This window comes from Hemiscyllium ocellatum, chromosome 2 (assembly GCF_020745735.1).
Source record: "Hemiscyllium ocellatum isolate sHemOce1 chromosome 2, sHemOce1.pat.X.cur, whole genome shotgun sequence".
NCBI classification, from domain to species: Eukaryota; Metazoa; Chordata; class Chondrichthyes; order Orectolobiformes; family Hemiscylliidae; genus Hemiscyllium; species Hemiscyllium ocellatum.
The window spans coordinates 11,740,330-11,763,062 of NC_083402.1; the positions used below are offsets into that span (position 1 = coordinate 11,740,330).

Here is a 22,733-nt window from a genome sequence, read left to right on the forward strand (position 1 = left end):
GTGGGTAGGTGTCTATGTGCGCGTCTGTGTGTACCTGTGTCCATGTGTATGTGAGAGTGTGTGTGTGTAGGAATATCTGTGTGTGTGTGTACTGCAATGGTGATCACCTGTAATATGACATGAACAGAAAATGTGTTGCTGGTTAAAGCAGCATCCAAGGAACAGGAAATTCGACGTTTCAGGCAAAAGCCCTTCATCAGGAATGAGGAAAGTGTGTCCAGCAGGCTAAAAGGTAAGGAGGAGGGACTTGGGGGAGGGGCGATGGAGATGTGATAGGTGGAGGGAGGTCAAGCTGAGGGTGATAGGCCGGAGTGGGGTGGGGGCGGAGAGGTTAGGAAGAAAATTGCAGATTAGGAGGGCGGTGCTGAGTTCGAGGGAATCGACTGAGACAAGGTGGGGGGAGGGGAAATGAGGAAACTGGAGAAATCTGAGTTCATCCCTTGTGGTTGGAGGGTTCCCAGGCGGAAGATGAGGCGCTCTTCCTCCAACCGTCGTGTTGTTATGTTCTGGTGATGGAGGAGTCCAAGGACCTGCATGTCCTCGGTGGAGTGGGAGGGAGAGTTAAAGTGTTGAGCCACGGGGTGGTTGGGTTGGTTGGTCCGGGCGGCCCAGAGGTGTTCCCTGAAACGTTCCGCAAGTAAGCGGCCTGTCTCCCCAATATAGAGGAGGCCACATCGGGTGCAGCGGATGCAATAGATGATGTGTGTGGAGGTACAGGTGAACTTGTGGCGGATATGGAAGGATCCCTTGGGGCCTTGGAGGGAAGTGAGTGTGGAGGTGTGGGCGCAAGTTTTACATTTCCTGCGGTTGCAGGGGAAGGTGCCGGGAGTGGAGGTTGGGTTGGTGGGGGGTGTGGACCTGATGAGGGAGTCACGAAGGGAGTGGTCTTTGCGGAACGCTGATAGGGGAGGGGAGGGAAATATATCCCTGGTGGTGGGGTCCGTTTGGAGGTGGCGGAAATGACGGCAGATGATACGCTGTATACGGAGGTTGGTGGGGTGGTAGGTGAGAACCAGTGGGGTTCTGTCTGGTGGCGGTTGGGGGGGCAGGGCTCAAGGGCGGAGGAGCGGGAAGTGGAGGAGATGCGGTGGAGGGCATCGTCGATCACGTCTGGGGGGAATCTGCGGTCTTTGAAGAAGGAGGCCACTGGGCTGTGGGACCACCTGCACCTCCACACACATCATCTATTGCATCTGCTGCACCCGATGTGGCCTCCTCTATATTGGGGAGACGGGCCGCCTACTTGCGGAACGCTTCAGGGAACACCTCTGGGACGCCCGGACCAACCAACCCAACCACCCCGTGGCTCAACATTTTAACTCTCCCTCCCACTCCACCAAGGACATGCAGGTCTTTGGACTCCTCCATCGCCAGAACATAACAACACGACGGTTGGAGGAAGAGTGCCTCATCTTCCGCCTGGGAACCCTCCAACCACAAGGGATGAACTCAGATTTCTCCAGTTTCCTCATTTCCCCTCCCCCCACCTTGTCTCAGTCAATTTCCTCGAACTCAGCACCGCCCTCCTAACCTGCAATTTTCTTCCTGACCTCTCCGCCCCCACCCCACTCCGGCCTATCACCCTCAGCTTGACCTCCTTCCACCTATCACAACTCCATCGCCCCTCCCCACCTTTCATCTTAGCCTGCTGGACACACTTTCCTCATTCCTGATGAAGGGCTTTTGCCCGAAACGTCGAATTTCCTGTTCCTTGGATGCTGCCTGACTTGCTACACTTTAACCAGCAACACATTTTCAGCTCTGATCTCCAGCATCTGCAGACCTCACTTTTTACTGTAATGTGACATGAACACAAGGTCCCAGGTGAGGCTCTCCCTATGAGTACCGAACTTAGCTATCAGTCTCTGCTCAGCCACTTTCCTCTGCTGCCTGTCCCAAAGTCCACCTTGGAGGATGGTCACCCGAAGGTCCGAGGCTGAATGTCCTGGGAGGGAACCCTCCTGTCTGTTGATTGTTGTGCGGTGCCCATTTATCTGTTGTCGTAGCCTTTGCTCGGTTTCCCCAATGTACCATGCCTCCGGACATCCTTGCCTGCGACGCATAAGATAGACAACGTTGGCTGAGTCACATGAGTACCTGCCATGTACAAGGTGGGAGGTGTTCATACGCGTAATAGTGGTATCTATGTCCACACTCTGACATCTCTTGCAGCGTCCACCATGACAGGGTTGTATGGAGTTGTCCTGAGAGCCGGGCAGTTTGCTACAAACAATGATCTGTTTGAGGTTGGCGGTTGTTTAAAGGCAAGTAGTGGAGGTGTGGGGAAGGTCTTGGTCAGGTGCTCATCCTCATTGATAATGTGTTGCAGGTCACAAAGAACATGGCGTAATTTTTCAGCCCCTGAGAAGTACTGAACAATGAAGGGTACCCTGTCGGTTGCAGCACATGTCTGTCTCCTGAGGAGGTCATTACGGTTCCTTGCTGTGGCACGTCGGAACTGGCGGTCGATGAGTTGAGCATCATACCCCGTTCTTGAGAGGGCATCCCTGAGTTCTTCCAGGTGTCCATCACGTTCCTCCTCATCTGAGCAGATCCAGTGTATGCGTAGGGCTTGTCCATAGGGGATGGCTGTTTTAATATGTTTTGGGTGGAAGCTGGAGAAGTGTAGCATTGTGAGGTTGTCTGTGGGTTTGCGGTCGAGTGTGGTGCTGAGGTGTCCGTCCTTGATGGAGACGCATGTGTCCAAGAATGAGACAGATAGTCGAGAGTAGTCCATGGTGAGTTTGATGGTGGGATGAAACTTGTTGATGACACCGTGTAGTTTTATCAGTGACTCCTCGCCATGGGTCCAGAGGAAGAAAATGTCATCAATGTACCCGGTGTACAATGTTGGTTGGAGGTCCTGCATAGAGAAGAAATCTTGTTTGAACCTGTGCATAAAAATGTTGGCATATTGGGGTGCAAATTTGGTCCCCATGGCTGTTCCGTGTGTCTGGATGAAGAACTGGTTGTCAAAGGTGAAGACATTGTGATCGAGGATAAAGTGGATGAGTTGTAGGATAGTGTTTGGAGACTGGCAGTTTTTGGCGTTGAGTACTGAGGCTGTTGTCGTGATGCCATGCTTGTGGGGGATGCTGGTATAGAGTGCGGCAACGTCCATTGTGACGAGGAATGTACCCGGTTCGACTGGTCCGTGGGTGCTGAGTTTCTGTAAGAAATCCGTAGTGTCGCGACAGTAGCTAGAGATTCCCTGTACAATAGGTTTCAAGATGCCTTCCACATAGCCAGAGAGACTCATACATAGGGTCCCATTGCCCGACATGATGGAACGTCCCAGTGTGTTGGGTTTGTGTACCTACACGAGAAATACGTGGGATGAGGGCGCGTAGAGTTCCCTACACGCCCTCATCCCACGTACTTCTCGTGTAGATGACTTAGAGTCACAGAGTCCTAGAGAAGTACAGCATGGAAACAGACTCTTCAGTCCAACTTGTCCACACCGACCAGATATCCCAACCCAATCTAGTCTCACCTGCCAGTACTTGGCCCATATCCCTCTTATCCCTTCCTATTCATATACCCATCTAGATGTCTTTTAAATGTTGCAACTGCACCAGCCTCCACCATTTCCTTTGGCAGCTCATTCCATATACATACCATCCTCTGAGTGAAAAAGTTGGCTCTGAGGTGTCTTTTATATCTTTCCCTTCTCACCCTAAACTTATGCCCGAAACATCAATTCTCCTGCTCCTTACATGCTGTCTGACATGCTGTGCTTTTCCAGCACCAAACTCTCAACTCTGATCTCCAGCATCTGCAACCCTCACTTTCTCCTCGGTATCCAGCTGAAGCTATTTAATTAAACAATGCCCTCTATTTCTGGACTCCTCCACCCCAGGGAAAATACTTTGTCGATTTATCCTATCCATGTCCCTCATGATTTTATCAACCTCTATAGGTCACACCTCAGCCTCCGACGCTCCAGGGAAAACAGCCCTAGCCTATTCGATCTCTCCCTATAGCTCAAATACTCCAATCCTGGCAATATCCTTGGATGGATTACTGGGCTAATGGTAGGCTACTTGGTAGTGTGGATGAGCAGAGGGATCTTGGTGTCCATGTACACAGATCTCTGAAAGTTGCCACCCAGGTAAATAGTGCTGTGAGGAAGGCATATGGTGTACTGGGCTTTATTGGTAGAGGAATTGAGTTCCGGAGTCCTGAGGTCATGTTGCAGTTGTATAAGACTCTGGTGCGGCCTCATCTGGAGTATTGTGTGCAGTTTTGGTCGCCATACTATAGGAAGGATGTGGAGGCATTGGAACGAGTGCAGAGGAGGTTTACCAGGATGTTGCCTGGCATGGTAGGAAGATCGTATGAGGAAAGGCTGAGGCACTTGGGCCTGTTCTCATTGGAGAAAAGAAGGTTTAGGGGAGATTTGATAGAGGTGTATAAGATGATTAGGGGTTTAGATAGGGTAGACACTGAGAACCTTTTACCGCTAATGGAGTCAGCTGTTACTAGGGGACACAGCTTTAAATTAAGGGGTGGTAGGTATAGGACAGATGTTAGGGGTAGATTCTTTACTCAGCGAGTCGTGAGTTCATGGAATGCCCTGCCAGTAGCAGTGGTGAACTCTCCCTCTTTATGGTCATTTAAGCGGGCATTGGATAGGCATATGGAGGTTATTGGGCTAGTGTAGGTTAGGTAGGATTTGGTCGGTGCAACATCGAGGGCCGAAGGGCCTGTACTGCGCTGTATTTTTCTATGTTCTATGTTAAATCTTTTTTGAACTCTTTCAAGTTTCACAACATCTTTTCAATAGGAAGGAGACCAGAATTGCACACAATATTCCAACAGTGGCCTAACCAATGTCCTGTACAGCCGCAACATGACCTCCCAACTCCTGTACTCAATACTCTGACCAATAAAGGAAAGTATACCAAACGCCTTCTTCACTATCCTATCTACCTGTGACTCTACTTTCAAGGAGCTACGAACCTGCACTCCAAGGTCTCTTTTTTCAGCAACACTCCCTAGAACCTTACCATTAAATGTATAAATCCTGCTAAGATTTGCTTTCCCAAAATGCATCACCTCACACTTATCTAAATTAAACTCCTACTGCCTTCCAAAGGTACACAAAGCCAACACACCGGGACGTCCCATCGTGTCAGGCAATGGGACCCAATGTGAGAATCTCTCTGGCTATGTGGAAGGCATCTTGAAACCTATTGTACAGGGGATCTCCAGCTTCTGTCGTGACACTACGGATTTCTTACAGAAACTCAGCACCAGTCGAACTGGGAATATTCCTCGTCACAATGGATGTTTCCGCACTCTACACCAGCATCCCCCACAATGACGGCATCGCAGCAACAGCCTCAGTACTCAACACCAACAACTGCCAATCTCCAAACACTATCCTACAACTCATCCACTTTATCCTCGATCACAACGTCTTCACCTTTGACAACCAGTTCTTCATCCAGACACACGGAACAGCCATGGGGACCAAAGTTGCACCCCAATATGCCAACATTTTTATGCACAGGTTCAAACAAGATTTCTTCTCTATGCAGGATCTTCAACCAACATTGTACATCAGATACATTGATGACATTTTCTTCCTCTGGACCCATGATAAAACTACACAGTGACATTAACAAGTTTCATCCCACCATCAAGAACAGGGTACGATGCTCAACTCATCAACTGCCGGTTCCGACATGCCACAGCAAGGAACTGTAATGATCTCCTCAGGAGACAGACACGTGCTGCAACCGACAGGATACCCTTCGTTGTTCAGTACTTCCCAGGGGCTGAAAAATTACGCCATGTTCTTTGTGACCTGCAACACATTATCAATGAGGATGAACACCTCACCAAGACCTTCCCCACACCTCCACTACTTGCCTTTAAACAACCGCCAAACCTCAAACAGATCATTGTTCGTAGCAAGCTGCCCAGCTCTCAGGACAACTCCATACAACCCTGTCACGGTGGACGCTGCAAGACGTGTCAGAGTGTGTACATAGATACCACTATTACGCGTGGGAACACCTCCCACCTTGTACATGGCAGGTACTCATGTGACTCAGCCAACGTTGTCTATCTTATGCATCGCAGGCAAGGATGCCCGGAGGCATGGTACATTGGGGAAACCGAGTGAAGGCTACGACAACGGATGAATGGGCACCGCACAACAATCAACAGTCAGGAGGGTTCCCTCCCAGTTGGGGAACACTTCAGTGGTCCAGGACATTCAGCCTCGGACCTTTGGGTGACCATCCTCCAAGGTGGACTTTGGGACAGGCAGCAGAGGAAAGTGGCCGAGCAGAGACTGATAGCTAAGTTCGGTACTCATAGGGAGGGCCTCAACCGGGACCTTGGGTTCATGTCACATTACAGGTGATCACCACTGCACTACACACACACACAGATATTCCTACACACACACGGACACAGGTACACACAGACACATACACAGACACCCACACACACCCTTATAGACACACACACTCCCACACGCACCCCCTCCCAGACTTAAGACACTCTGCACCCCAATATGCCAACATTTTTATGCACTACACACACACACACACAACCCCCACCCCAGACAGCCACACACACACACAGACAGACAAAGACCCACATGCACACATATATTGTGTGGGGTGAATTTGTACTTGCAGAGCTACATTACACTTTGCTCAAAAACTGCATACATTCATGTAGAACTCTGAGCTCAAAAACTGCATGAATTTATGTTATACTCTGTTATCTCACTTATTAGATTAGAATCAATCTAAACATCAGGTCATAGACAGAGAACACACAAGGCTAACACCTTCAACATATTGTCTAGCTATCACCATTGTTAACAGCTAACCCGAGAATGCAACTTTAAAAAAACAGAGTTTTGTGATTTACACATGAAAGAAGTGAAACTGTATTCTAACAGATGAAAGATTTAACAGACAACCAATTTTTCAATGTATAATTTCAGTTACATCACACTGCAAATTTTTGCTATAAATTCTGTGTTACGATCGAGCCCTCCACAATCACCTGATGAAGGAGCGTCGCTCCGAAAGCTAGTGTGCTTCCAATTAAACCTGTTCAGAGACAGTTCCCTGCAACGATGCCCAGAGGGGGAGGGATTAATCACAAAAAGATTAAACAAGTTTGGACTCTACTCACTGGGGTTTAGAAGAATGAGAGGCGATTTCATTGAAACACATCAGGTTCTTAAGGAGCTTGACAGGGTAAATGTTGAGAGGATGCTTCCCCTCATGGGAGAGTCTAGGGCCAGAGGGCACAGTCTCAGAATAAAGGGACTGCAAATGTGTTGCTGGTCAAAGCACAGCAGGCCAGGCAGCATCTCAGGAATAGAGAATTCGACGTTTCGAGCATAAGCCCTTCATCAGGAATAACAGAGAGAGAGCCAAGCAGGCTAAGATAAAATCTCTCACTGCACCCCCCAGGTCATCTCCTCTGCACAGAATCACCCTCACCTTGACCTCCTTCCACCTATCCCACCTCCATCGCCCCTCCCCCTAGTCCCTCCTCCCTACCTTTTATCTTAGCCTGCTTGGCTCTCTCTCTCTTATTCCTGATGAAGGGCTTATGCTCGAAACGTCGAATTCTCTATTCCTGAGATGCTGCCTGGCCTGCTGTGCTTTGACCAGCAACACATTTGCAGCTGTGATCTCCAGCATCTGCAGACCTCATTTTTTATCAGAATAAAGGGACACCTATTTGAGATTGAAATGAGGAGGACTTTCTTCTCTCAGAGTGTGGAGAGTCTCCTGGAACTTCTTGCCAAAGAGAACCAGGGGGGAGAGCTTTTATGTATATTTAAGGTTGAGATAGATTTTTGATCAGCAGAAGAATCAAGACTTACAGGGAAAATGCAGAAAAGTGGCAGTGAGGAATGATGGATCAGCAGAATGGTACAGCAGGCTCAAGGGGCTGAATGGCCTAGCCCGTTTGTATTTTTTATAGTCTTATCGTTTTAAAGCTAGACTGCACTGTGACAGGGACTGGCTTTTAAGTGACACATGAAACCAAGGCCATGTCTGCTCTCTGAGGTGGACGTAAAAGATTTACACAGGATCGATGCAATGTGGAAAGTGGCTGTTCAGCCCATCGTGTCTGTGCTGGGTCTCCAGATGGGCAATTCACTTGGTTCCATTCTCCCACTTTCTCCTTGTAACCCTGCACATTCCTCCTTTTCAGATAACAGTCTGACTCCCTATTGAATCCTGCAATGGACATGCCTCCACTACACCCATTGATCTATAAGTGATCATTTACCAATAATGATCCCTCACCCAACGTCAATGAAAACAGGTCATTATCTCAAGGCTTTTTGTGAGATCTTGCTGTCAACAAAATGGCTGACACATTTCCTAGAACAATAGTGACTGTACCACTGTATGTACGTTTGTAACAGTGAAGGTGTTCTGGGGCAGCTTAAGGTTATGAAAGGTGCTATATATATGCGAGGTAAATTTTTGTCCAGAGTGCTGCGTGAGTCAGATTGGTTGTGGTGGTGGAGGTTCAGTGGTGGGGGGGTTGGAGGGGTATGTTGTTGGAATAAATATGTACTAAATTTTGTTTTCACCAGCATCTTATGAATTGGCACTCTCAATAAACCGGCAGAAGTTATACACCTCAAATACTATGAAGGTTGCTGTATTATTCTGTGCAACTACTAGAGAATTTTAATTTGTTTACCTTTATGTAAGTGTTCAATCAAATGGCCACACAAAATATCAACAATTGATTCAATTTTGACTTAATTTCTCCTCAAATATAACGATCTCCGAATAGTCATAGAGTCATAGAGATGTACAGCACGGAAACAGACCCTTCAGTCCAACTCATCCATGCCGGCCAAATATCCTAACCTAGTCTAGTCCCATTTGCCAGCACTTGGCCCATATCCCTCTAAACCCTTCCTATTCATAGACCCATCCAGATTCCTGTTAAATGCTGCAGTTGTACCAGCTTCCACCATTTCCTCTGGCAGCTCATTCCATACGCGTACCACCCTCTGCGTGAAAAAGTTGCCTCTTAGATCCCTTTTATATCTTTTCCTTCTCACCTTAAATCTATGCCCTTTAATTCTGGACTCCCCTACTTCAAGGAAAAGACCTTGGCTATTTATCTTATCCATGCCCTTCATGATTCTATAAACCTCTATAAGGTCAGCCCTCAGCCTCCAATACTCCAGGGAAAACAGCCTCAGCCTGTTCAGCCTCTCCCTATAGCTCAAATCCTCCAGCCCTGGCAACATCCTGGGAAGTCTTTTCTGAACCCTTTCAGGTTTCACATCCTTCCGATAGGAAGGAGACCAGAACTGCATGCAATATTCCAAAAGTGACCTCACCAATATCCTCTACTGCTGCAACATGACCTCCCAACTCCTGTACTCAATACTCAGACTAATAAAGGAATGCCATCTTCACTATCCTATCTACCTGCGACTCTACTTTCAAGGAGCTATGAACCTGTACTCCAAGGTCTCTTTGTTCAGCAACACTCCCCAAGACCTTACTGTTAAGTGTATAAGTCCTGCTATGATTTGCTTTTCAAAATCTCACATTTCGGCTCTCTACTGTTAAGTTTTTTGCCCAGCCGAGGTTGCATTATTGTTTTTGCTGTAAATAAAGTATAATAGTGAGGTGTATATCTCCTGCATTACGTTTCTATTACTTGGTGTGTGATTTTACACTAATTATATGGACCACTTGATTATCTGGAATATTTGGGTGCTGGTTAATAAAATGTTTTCTGTATAATCATAATAAATTAAAGCTGGGAAGTAAATCGGGGAGATGTCAGGGAGCTCAGTTCTTTATAGTAGACGCATGAAATATTCTCGGGGGAAAGTGAGGTCTGCAGAATCTGGAGATCAGAGCTGAAAATGTGTTGCTGGAAAAGCGCAGCAGGTCAGGCAGCATCCAAGGAACAGGAGAATCAACGTTTCGGGCATAAGCCCTTTATTCTCCCCTAGGAAGCAGTGGATGCTGCAGGGTCAATCAAACATTTAACACTGAGAATAAAGAGTCTTTGTTGGGCAAGCCAGGTATTTTGAGTTAAAATACTTGTTCCAATTGGAACGTGCCGGAGGGACTGAATGGCCTCTGTTCTGTTCCTATGTTCCCAGGCTCTTTTTTTAATTATGCTCCCCAGATGCAAAATAACTTCTACGTAATGGTTAACCAGCTATGAATTAATCAATTCTCCACATGGCACAGTTGCTCATACTTCGACATCACGCCATGGCGTACTGTCTCTGATATCCGAGGATGTGAAATGTCTCAGGTTTATGACAAATCATTCCTCCTCAACCCTCTCACCAAGACTATCCACCCCGCTCCTCTCCTCTCCCACCCAGGACACTCACAACATTCCCTGCCCTGTGAAATTTGGGAATCTTTATTTTGGTTGCCATCAAAACCAATTTTTCTGGGAGGAGAAATTGTTAAAGGCTGTAAAGTATAAAGGGTTTAATGCAATGCTAAGTTTTATCTGACAGGCATGGGGCACAAATGCAGAGTGTTAATGCTAACTTTGTACAGATGACTGGTTGTGCTACAGTGAGACTGTAGTCTCCAGTTTAGGCTGCCTCACCTTTGGAAAAATGTCAAGGCCAAGGAATGGCTGAGAAAGGGAATGACTCAGATGATACCCACGGAGATGAATTTTAGTTATGAGGAGAGACTGGAGCAACTGTATTTTTTTTCTCCCCAGTGGAGTAGAAGGTGGTTAGGTGAAAATTGATGGAAAAGTTCAAACCTTTGACAGATTTATCACAATCTTTTAAATGATGATGAGTAGGGGCAATTGGGCATTAATTTAAGATTGTCACCAGCACCTCAAAAGGGAGAAAAGTTTTGAATAGAGAGCCTTAGGATATGGGGTGTGCTTCAAGGAAAGGAAACAAACAGAATCTATTCACAGCTTTAAGAGAGATAAATATTTGAAGAAGTAGGGCAGTGTGACAGGGGTTAACAGCATGGGCCTGAAAGAGAGGTGGCATAGGTATGGTGACTCAATGGTATCCTTCGGCACAATGCATTAAAAAGAAAATATATTTCTAATCAGCCTGCTTAGATATAATTCAACACAGGCTCAGGGCAGGTCGGACTTGAACCCGAGCTCTTGGCCTAGTAGTAAGACACAGTACCACAACAGCACTCACACATTATGCATTTAATGCTCTCCTAATGAGGCCATAATTGTCTGGCACTGGTTTGTGTCAATGATTGAGTGATTTCTCTCCACCCAAGAATGCAGGGTTTGGAACACAATGAGAGCACTCCTCCACCCTTTATAGCAATGGACAATGAGAGTAGCTTTTAAAAAAAAAGAATTTGTTTAAAATAAGGGGTTGCCCATTTAGATGTGAGGGGAATTTTTTTTTCTGAGGGTAGCAAGTCTTTGGAATTCTCTTCCTCAGACGATAGCAGAAACAGACTCTGAATAATTAAGGCAGCAGTAGAGATTATTGATATGTATGGGGGTGAAAGGTCATCGTGGGTGGGCAGGAAATGTGGATTAGAGGTGACAATCAGATCGGCCATGATCTTATTAAATGGGGGAACAGACTTGAAGGGGCTCAATTACCTACTCCTGCTAATTTGCATGCTCTACCAACATATTGTATTAGTTTGAAAAAATACTGAGCCTTGTAGATAAAGGGATGTCATAGAACTTTACAACTGAGGAAGCGAGTTGACCCACCAGTATTTCACCAGCAATTAGGGAGAGAGTCCAGGTCAAGTGAAGAGACAGCATGAACCGCAAGGGATGGTGTCAGCAAAAGGAAGATGGAGGAACTGTAAGAACTATATGATGCCATTAAACCCAAGTCACTGGCACCAAGTAACACAGCCAGATTGTCAAACGTCAGAACTGAAACACAGAGTATGGCAGAACAGGTTTACTTCTAGCTCCATATGTATCACGTCACCCAGGTTATGTTCATCCAACTAACACAGAAACATAGAAAGATAAGAACTTGAGTAGGCCATTTGGCCCCTTAAACCTACTCTGTTGTTCACTTTGATCATGGTTGATCATCCAACTCAATAGCCAGTTCCCACTTTCTCCCAGTAACCCTGTTCCCCCATGCAGGACCATCTCGAACAAGGGGCATTGATATAGAGTGAGAGGAATAGAGAATTCGACGTTTCGAGCATAAGCCCTTCATCAGGAATAAGAGAGAGAGAGCCAAGCCGGCTGAGATAAAAGGTAGGGAGGAGGGACTAGGGGGAGGGGCGATGGAGGTGGGATAGGTGGAAGGAGGTCAAGGTGAGGGTGATAGGCCGGAGTGGGGTGGGGGCGGAGAGGTCAGGAAGAGGATTGCAGGTTAGGAGGGCGGTGCTGAGTTGAGGGAACCGACTGAGACAAGGTGGGGGGAGGGGAAATGAGGAAGCTGGAGCAGATCTCCCCCTCTCTGAGGATGAAAGATCAGTCCTCAGCAGGGGCCTCACCTTCGTTCCCCTACGCCCTCGGATTAATGAGTTCAACACGCGGCGAGATATTGAACAATTCTTCCGCCGCCTTCGCCTCCGTGCCTACTTTCACAACCAAGACTCCCGCCCACCCTCTGACGACCCCTTCTCCCGCCTCCAACACACCCCATCCACCTGGACACCCCGTGCAGGCCTCCTACCCGCCCTCGACCTCTTTATAGCCAACTGCCGCCGTGACATCAACCGACTCAACCTGTCCACCCCTCTCACCCACTCCAACCTCTCACCCTCAGAACGTGCAGCCCTCCACTCCCTCCGCTCCAATCCCAACCTCACCATCAAACCCGCAGACAAGGGAGGCGCGGTGGTAGTTTGGCGCACTGACCTGTACACCGCTGAAGCCAAACGCCAGCTCGCGGACGCCTCCTCTTATCGCCCCCTTGACCACGACCCCACCTCCCACCACCAAACCATCATCTCCCAGACCATCCAGGACCTCATCACCTCAGGGGATCTCCCATCCACCGCCTCCAACCTCATAGTCCCACAACCCCGCACCGCCCGTTTCTACCTCCTGCCCAAAATCCACAAACCTGCCTGCCCCGGCCGACCCATTGTCTCAGCCTGCTCCTGCCCCACCGAACTCATCTCCCAATACCTCGACACGGTCCTGTCCCCTTTAGTCCAAGAACTCCCCACCTACGTTCGGGACACCACCCACGCCCTCCACCTCCTCCAGGATTTTCGCTTCCCCGGTCCCCAACGCCTTATTTTCACTATGGACATCCAGTCCCTGTACACCTCCATCCCCCATCACGAAGGACTCAAAGCCCTCCGCTTCTTCCTTTCCCGCCGCACTAACCAGTACCCTTCCACTGACACCCTCCTTCGACTGACTGAACTGGTCCTCACCCTGAATAACTTCTCTTTTCAATCCTCCCACTTCCTCCAAACTAAAGGAGTTGCCATGGGCACCCGCATGGGCCCCAGCTATGCCTGCCTCTTTGTAGGATATGTGGAACAGTCCATCTTCCGCAACTACACTGGCACCACCCCCCACCTTTTCCTCCGCTACATCGATGACTGTATCGGCGCTGCCTCGTGCTCCCACGAGGAGGTTGAACAGTTCATCAACTTTACTAACACCTTCCATCCCGACCTGAAATTCACCTGGACTGTCTCAGACTCCTCCCTCCCCTTCCTAGACCTTTCCATTTCTATCTCGGGCGACCGACTCAACACAGACATCTATTATAAACCGACTGACTCCCACAGCTACCTGGACTACACCTCCTCCCACCCTGCCCCCTGTAAAAACGCCATCCCATATTCCCAATTCCTTCGTCTCCGCCGCATCTGCTCCCAGGAGGACCAATTCCAACACCGCACAACCCAGATGGCCTCCTTCTTCAAGGACCGCAGATTCCCCCCAGACGTGATCGACGATGCCCTCCACCGCATCTCCTCCACTTCCCGCTCCTCCGCCCTTGAGCCCCGCTCCTCCAACCGCCACCAAGACAGAACCCCACTGGTTCTCACCTACCACCCCACCAACCTGCGCATACAACGTATTATCCGCCGCCATTTCCGCCACCTCCAAACGGACCCCACCACCAAGGATATATTTCCCTCCCCTCCCCTATCAGCGTTCCGCAAGGACCACTCCCTTCGTGACTCCCTTGTCAGATCCACACCCCCCACCAACCCAACCTCCACCCCCGGCACCTTCCCCTGCAACCGCAGGAAATGTAAAACTTGCGCCCACACCTCCACACTCACTTCCCTCCAAGGCCCCAAGGGATCCTTCCATATCCGCCACAAGTTCACCTGTACCTCCACACACATCATCTATTGCATCCGCTGCATCCGATGTGGCCTCCTCTATATTGGTGAGACAGGCCGCTTACTTGCGGAACGCTTCAGAGAACACCTCTGGGCCGCCCGAACCAACCAACCCAATCACCCCGTGGCTCAACACTTTAACTCTCCCTCCCACTCCACCGAGGACATGCAGGTCCTTGGACTCCTCCACCGGCAGAACACAACTACACGACGGCTGGAGGAGGAGCGCCTCATCTTCCGCCTGGGAACCCTCCAACCACAAGGTATGAATTCAGATTTCTCCAGCTTCCTCATTTCCCCTCCCCCCACCTTGTCTCAGTCGGTTCCCTCAACTCAGCACCGCCCTCCTAACCTGCAATCCTCTTCCTGACCTCTCCGCCCCCACCCCACTCCGGCCTATCACCCTCACCTTGACCTCCTTCCACCTATCCCACCTCCATCGCCCCTCCCCCTAGTCCCTCCTCCCTACCTTTTATCTCAGCCTGCTTGGCTCTCTCTCTCTTATTCCTGATGAAGGGCTTATGCTCGAAACGTCGAATTCTCTATTCCTGAGATGCTGCCTGGCCTGCTGTGCTTTGACCAGCAACACATTTGCAGCTGTGATCTCCAGCATCTGCAGACCTCATTTTTTACATAGAGTGAGAGGAGGTAGGTTCAAAACTGAGATTAGGAGAAATTATTTCTCTCGGGAGGGTAGTGAATCTATGGGACTCACTGCTCCAGAGTGCAGTGTAGGCAGAATAATCAACAGATTCTACAAAGAAATAGAGATGTTTCTGATGAAAGGCAGGATAAAGAGCTGACTTGGAGCTGCTTGAGTCCTGCTCACAGGAACCTGGTAGAGCCCCACAGACTGGGAACCTGCTGGATTCCTGCTCATAGGGAGCCTGCTGGAGCCCCACAGGCTGGGACTCTGCTGGATTCCTGCTCATAGGGATCTGCTGGAGCCCTACAAACTGGGAATCTGCTGGATTCCTGCTCATAGGGAACCTGCTGGAGCCTCACAGGCTGGGAACCTGCTGGATTCCTGCTCATTGGGAGCCTGCTGGAACTCCACAGACTGGGAACCTGCTGCATCCCTGCAGACAGGAGCCTGCTGGAGCCCCATAGACTGGGTACCTACTGGATTCCTGCCCGAGCCCTACAAACTGGGAACCTGCTGGATTCCTGCTCATAGGGAGCCTGCTGGAACCCCACAGACTGGGAATCTACTGCATCCCTGCAGACAGGAGCCTGCTGGAACCCCACAGACTGGAAATCTGCTGCATCCCTGCAGACAGGAGCCTGCTGGAGTCCTACAGACTGGGAACCTGCTGCATCCCTGCAGACAGGAGCCTGCTGGAATCCCACAGACGAGGAAACCTGCTGGATTCCTGCTCACAGGGAACCTGCTGGAACCTCACAGACTGGGAACCTGCTGCATCCCTGCAGACAGGAGCCTGCTGGAGTCCCACAGACAGGGAACCTGCTGGAACCCCATAGACTGGGAACCTGATGGATTCCTGCTCACAGGGAGCCTGCTGGAACCCCACAGACGGGGAACCTGCTGCATCCCTGCAGACAGGAGCCTGCTGGAGCCCCACAGACTGGGGAGCTGTCCCCGGGAGCTGCTGTGCGGCTGGAGCCTGGGGGATGCGGCTGCCCCGCTGTCTCTACCTGTTCTCTGCTTTCCCTCCCCGGGGGACTGGGCGAAGCTCCTGCCCTCGACCCTCCAGCTGCAAACTCCTGGCTCGCTCGCTTGGTCTCTGGCTCCCAGTCGAATTGAGTTTGTTTTCCGATGGTTTTATTTTCTCTGCCCTGGAATCTGAAGAGGAAATGAGGAAGCAGTGTCAAATTTCACCCTAGCTGCACAGAATACTCTGAACGCATGCGTTTGACTGCTCTGCGCGTTCCCAACCAGATGGAGTGTGTTTGAAAAATCTCAATGCACTGTTTTTTTTATTATAGCTCTTTGTTTGGAAAAGACAGATTTTGGATTGAATACAGATTTGGGAGTAATTTTGCAAAAATGTAACTCGACTGGGTACACTATGCTAAAACGTTAGTCAGGCTAAACCTAGAGCACTCTGTGCTTTCCTAGTTGCTACACTCGAGACAGGATGTGATAATTATATGAGAGAGGCAAAGCAAACTTATAGAAAGATAGCACATATGAACAGTCGGCTATTGGGCCTTTCAAACCTGCTCTCCATTCAATATGATCATCCAACTCAGCCCTGTTCCTGCTTTCACCTCAGACCTTCTTTAGATTAGATTACTTACAGTGTGGAAACAGGCCCTTCGGCCCAACAAGTCCACACCGACCCGCCGAAGCGCAACCCACCCATACCCCTACATTTACCCCTTACCTAACACTACGGGCAATTTAGCATGGCCAATTCTGGATTAGTGGTGCTGGAAGAGCGCAGCAGTTCAGGCAGCATCCAAAGTGCAGCGAAATCCAACTCACCTGACCCGCACATCTTTGGACTGTGGGAGGAAACCACAGCACCCGGAGGAAACCCACACAGGCACGGGGAGAATGTGCAAACTCCACACAGTCAGTCGCCTGAGGCGGGAACTGAACCCGGGTCTCTGGCGCTGTGAGGCAGCACCACTGTGCCACCGTGCCGCCCATTATTTAATTACTTACAGTGTGGAAACAGGCCCTCCAGCCCAACAAGTCCACACTGACCTGCCAAAGCGCAACCCACCCCTACATTTACCCCTTCACCTAACACTACGGGCAATTTAGCACGGCCAATTCACCTGACCTGCACATCTTTGGACTGTGGGAGGAAACCGGAGCACCCGGAGGAAACCCACGCAGACCTTCTGATCCCTTTAGCCCCTTGGAACCAATATCTAACTCCTTCTCGAAAACATTCAATGAGTTGGTTTCAACCACTTTCTGTAACAGAGAATTCCACAGGCTCCCCACTGTCTGGGTGAAGGAATTTCTCCTCATCTCAGTCCCAAATGGCCTTCCCTGTATCCTCAGACTGCGACCCCTGCTTCTGGACTGTCCAGTCATCAGGAACATTCATCTTGCATTTAACCTGTCTAGTCATAGATTTGTACAGCATGGAAACAGACCCTTCAGTTCAACTCATCCATGCCGGCCAGATATCCGAAATAAACCTATTCCCATTTGCCAGCATTTGGCCCATATCCCTCCAAACCCTTCCTATTCATATATCCACCCAGATGCCTTTGGCCTATGTGTCGAGCCACAGGAGATGGGGGAGATACTAAACAAGTACTGTGGAGAAAGACATGGAAGATATAGAATGTAGGAAAATAGATGGTGACATCTTGAAAATTGTCCATTTTACAGAGGTGGTGGTGTTGGATGCTTGAAACACATAAAAGTGGATAAATCCTCAGGACCTGTACAGTGTACCTGAGAACTCTGTGTGAAGCTAGGGAAGTGATTGCTTGGTCCCTTGCTGAGATATTTGTATCATTGATAGTCACAGGTGAGTGCCAGAAGACTGGAGGTTGGCTAACTATTTAAGAAAGGTGACAAGGAAAAGCCAGGGAACTATAGACCGGTGAGTCTGACATCGGTTGTGGGCAAGTTGTTGGAGGGAATCCTGAGGGACAGGATGTACATGTATTTGGAAAGGCAAGGACTGATTAGGGATAGTCAGCATGGCTTTGCGCGTGGGAAATCATGTCTCACAAACTTGATTGAGTTTTTTGAAGAAGTAACAAACAGGATTTGTGAGGGCAAAGCAGTGGATTTGATCTACATGGACTTCAGTAAGGCGTTTGACAAGGTTCCTCATGGGAGACTAGTTAGCAAGGTTAGATCTCATGGAATACAGGGAGAACTAGCCATTTGGATACAGAACTGCCTCAAAGTTAGAAGACAGAGGGTGGTGGTGGAGAGTTGTTTTTCAGACTAGAGGCCTGTGACCAGTGGAGTATCACAAGGAATGGTGCTGGGTCCACTACTTTTCATCATTTATATAAATTATTTGAAAGTGAACGTAGGAGGTATGGTTAGTAAGTTTGCAGATGACACCAAAATTGAAGGTGCATTGGACAGTGAAGAAGACTACCTCAGAGTACACTGGGATCTTGATCAGATGGGCCAATGGTTTGAGGAGTGGCAGATGGTGTTTAATTTAGATAAATGTGAGGTGCTGCATTTTGGAAAAGCAAATCAGAGCAGGACTTATACACTTAATGGTAAAGTCCGAGGGAGTGTTGCTGAACAAAGAGACCTTGGAGTGCAGGTTCATAGCTCCTTGAAAGTGGAGTCGCAGGTAGATAGGATAGTGAAGAAGGCGTTTGGCATGCTTTCCTTTATTGGTCAGAACATTGAGTACAGGAGTTGGGAGCTCATGTTACAGCTACATGGAATATTACATGCAATTCTGGTCTCTTTCCTATCAAAAAGATGTTGTGAAACTTGAAAGGGTTCAGAAAACATTTCCAAGGATGTTACGGAGAGTGTGTTGCTGGAAAAGCACAGCAGGTCAGGCAGCACCCCAGGAGCAGGCGAATCGATATTTCGGCCATAATCCCTTCATCAGGAATCAGATGAAGGGCTTATGCCCGAAACATCAATTCTCCTGCCCCACGGATGCTGCCTGACCTGCTGTGCATTTCCAGCAACACACTCTCGACTCTGATCTCCAGCATCTGCAGTCCTCACTTTCTCCTCCTCCTTTACAGGGATGTTGCCAGGGTTGGAGGATTTGAGGTATAGGGAGAGGTTGAATAGGCTGAGGCTGTTTTCCCTGGATCGTTGAAGGCTGAGGGGTGACCTTATAGAGGGTTATAATATCATGAGGGGCATGGATAGGATAAATAGACAAAGTCTTTTCCCTGGGATGGGGGAGTCTGGAACTAGAGGACATGGGTTTAGGGTGAGGGGGAAAAATATAACAGGGACCTAAGGGGCCAATTTTTCACATAGAGGGTGGTACGTGTATGGAATGAGCTACCAGAGGAAGTGGTGGAGGCTGGTACAATTGCAGCATTTAAAAGACATCTGGATGGGTATATTAATGGGTTGAAAGGCATACGGGCCAGGTGCTGGCAAATGGGAGATTAGGTTCGGATATCTGGTCGGCATGGACTAGTTCGACAGAAGGGTCTGTTTCCATGCTGTATTTCTCTATGACTGTATGAAATGTTGTACCCACCTCCACCGTTTCCGCTGGCAGCTCATTCCATACATGCACCACCCTCTGTGTGAAAAAGTTGCCTTTTAAGTCATTTTTAAAAGCTTAGCCCTCTCACCTTAAACCTATGCCCTCTAGTTTTGGATTTCCCTACTCTGGGAAAATGACCTTGGCTATGCACCCCATCCATGCTCCTGATGAATTTATAAACTTATAAAATGTCACCTCTCAGCCTCTGACGCTCCAAGGAAAAAAGCCCCAGCTTATTCAGTTAGAATTTTATGGGTTTCTGCGGGATCTCCCACATTCTTCTGAACTCCAGTGAATACAATTCTAATCAATTTAATTTCTCTTTGACCCGGGTTCAATTCCCGACTCAGGCGACTGACCGTGTGGAGTTTGCACGTTCTCCCCGTGTCTGCGTGGGGTTCCTCCGGGTGCTCCGGTTTCCTCCCACAGTCCAAAGATGTGCGGGTCAGGTGAATTGGCCATGGTAAATTGCCCGTAGTGTTAGGTAATGGGTAATGTAGGGGTATGGGTGGGTTGCGCTTCGGCGGGTCGGTGTGGACTTGTTGGGCCGAAGGGCCTGTTTCCACACTGTAAGTAATCTAAAAAAAAAATGAGTTCTACCATGTCAAGAATCAGTCTGAAAAACCTTCATTGCACTCCCACTAGAGTCAGAACATCCTTCCTCAGATAAGGAGACCAAAATTGACAGAATCTTGCCTAGCCTGGAGCGGTTCAGCTATGAAGACAAGGCAGAGAAAGTTTAGGGGCATCTGTGTACATATATAGGCATGGATACCTTTCCTCATAGTGGAGAGGTCAATAATCAGGGGCATTGCTTTAAGATGAGCGACAGGTGGTTTATCGAGGATTTAAGAAACTTTCACCCGGATGGTGGGAGGTATTCCAAACTCACTACAAGGGTGTTAAAGGTGGGAATCCTTACAACATTTAAAAAGTATTTAGATGCACACTTGAAATGTCATAACATGCAAAGCTACAGACAAAATGCTGGAAGATGGCACTGGAATAGATAAGGACTTGATAAATATCAGGCAATTCTTTTTAGATTAGATTAGATTCCCTAGAGTGTTGGAAACAGGCCTTTCAGCCCAACCAGTCCACACCGACCCTCCGAAGAGTAACACACCCAGACCCATTTCCCTCTGACTAACACACCTAACACTATGGGCAATTTAGCATGGCCAATTCATCTGACCTGCACATCTTTAGACTGAGGGAGGAAACTGGAGCACCCGGAGGAAACCTGTGGAAGGATGTTCTGACTCTAGTGGAAGTGCAATGGAGGTTTTTCAGACTGATTCTCGACACGGTAGAACTCTTGTATAAAGAGAAATTAAATTGGTTAAGATTGTATTCAATGGAGTTCGGAAGAATGCGGGAGATTCCGCAGAAACCCATAAAATTCTAACTGAATAAGCTGGGGCTTTTTTCCTTGGAACGTTAGAGGCTGAGGGGTGACATGAATATGATGGGTTGAAGGGCTTCTTTCTGTGCTATAAAACTCTAGGACTCTAATGTGTGGGATTACACTGAATGCAGTTGATTTAATTAAAACTCTTTCATACACTTTCTGTGCATTTTGATTTTCCTTTCAGTAAAAGGAAAACCCTCATGAGGCTGGGAGTCACCAAGTTACCCAGAATTAGCAGCACGGGAACAGGTCACTGGATCTGACTGCTCTAGGCCTCCTCACATCCCAAAGAGGAGTCACACTGGACTCAATTTTTTTTTTTCCTCTCTGTGCAGTTTTTTTTATACTTATTCATGGGATGTGGGTGTCACTGGCTAGGCCAGGAATTATTATCCATCCTAATTGCCCTTAAGATGGTGGTGATAAACTGGAACAGCTGCATTCTGTTTAACTTACAGACATCCACAGTGCTGTTCAGGAAGGAGTTCAGCATTTTGACCCAGTGACAATGGGTCAAAGGAATGGTAATACAATCCCAAATTAAAATATGTGTCACTTGCAGGGGGTACTTGCAACTGGTGGTGTTTCCATGCTCTTGCAACCCTTGTCCTCTTAGAGATCCTGGGTTTGGCACATGCTGTCGAAGGGGCCTTGGAGGGTTACTGCAGTGCATCTTGTAGGTGGTGCTGCCATTCTGTGTCAGTGGAGAAGGAAGTGACTGTTGAAGATGGCAGATGAGGTGCCCATCGAGGGGTTATTTTGTCCTGGATAGTGCCAGACCTGTTGAGTTTCTTCTGCACTTTATTTCACTCCTTTTCATTTTGTCCAAACAGTTTATTATCGTCTTCCATCATGCGTCTATCAAGCTTTCCTTTAAATCATCTCACCTTCCCCCTGTACAAGCAAGCTGGCTTCATAGAATCTCTACAATGTGGAAGCAGGCTATTCAGCCCATCGCATCCATACTGACCCTCCAAAGAGCATCCCACTCAGACACACACTATCCCCATTTCTGGCACCATCTTAGATACAAAGATACCTGGTGCAAAATCTTACATAGAAATTAGAAAAATAAAAAATAAAAGTAAAAATTCAGCATTACAGTCCTAAAAAGCAAGGAGTCCACGCTGGGCTCACCTTGAAGCTAGGAGTCCGCACTGGGCTTTGAGATGGGAGTCCGTGCTGTGCTTCCTCAAAGCTGGGAGTCTGCACTGGGCTTCCTCAAGGCTGGGAGTCCCTCAAATCTGTGCTGGCTCAACTCTTCACCACTGGCGCCATCCGAGGATTGGAGTTATGTAAAGAGAAAAATGAAAGAAGACGAAGAAACGAAAACATGAAAAGAGAAAAAAGGAAAGAAACCGACAGTGTGGACGGAATCTGGCTTAGGAACCTCACTCCACCACCATCCAGATGTAGCTATCTTGCTGTAGAATTTAATCAAGGTGGCCTCAAAGAGCTTACAGTCAATAAAATACATTTTAAAGAACAATACAACACAGGAACAGGCCCTTCAGCCCACCAAGGCTCATTAACACATGATGCCTTTCTAAACTAAAAACTTATTACCTCGCCCTGATCTGTATTCCTCTATTCACTGGCTATTCATGTCCCTGTCAAGATGCCTCTTAAACGTTGCACCTGCTTCTACCACCTCCTCTGGCAGCCTATTCCAGGAACTTCCCACCCTCTGTGTAAAAATCTTGTCTCTCCTTTAAACATTCCTCGTTTTACCTTAAACTTATGTCTCTAAGTAATAGACATTTCTACCCTGGGAAAAATCGCCAACTATCCACGTCTCTCATAATTTATAAACTTCTATCAGGTTTCCCCTCATCCTTCAATGTTCAACTGAAAACAAACAAAATTTGTCCAATCTTTCCA

General features: G+C 48.2%; 1 protein-coding gene across 1 annotated transcript in view; it reads right to left on the minus strand.

Moving 5' to 3' along the window:
* mfsd10 (major facilitator superfamily domain containing 10) overlaps positions 1–16,097 on the minus strand; it is a 61,492-nt gene extending 45,395 nt beyond the window's left edge. Inside the window, exon 1 of the mRNA XM_060834632.1 lies at positions 15,951–16,097. The gene's annotated coding sequence lies outside the window, so the exon portion shown is untranslated. The remainder of the gene's footprint in view (positions 1–15,950) is intronic.
* Positions 16,098–22,733: the final 6,636 nt, after the last annotated feature.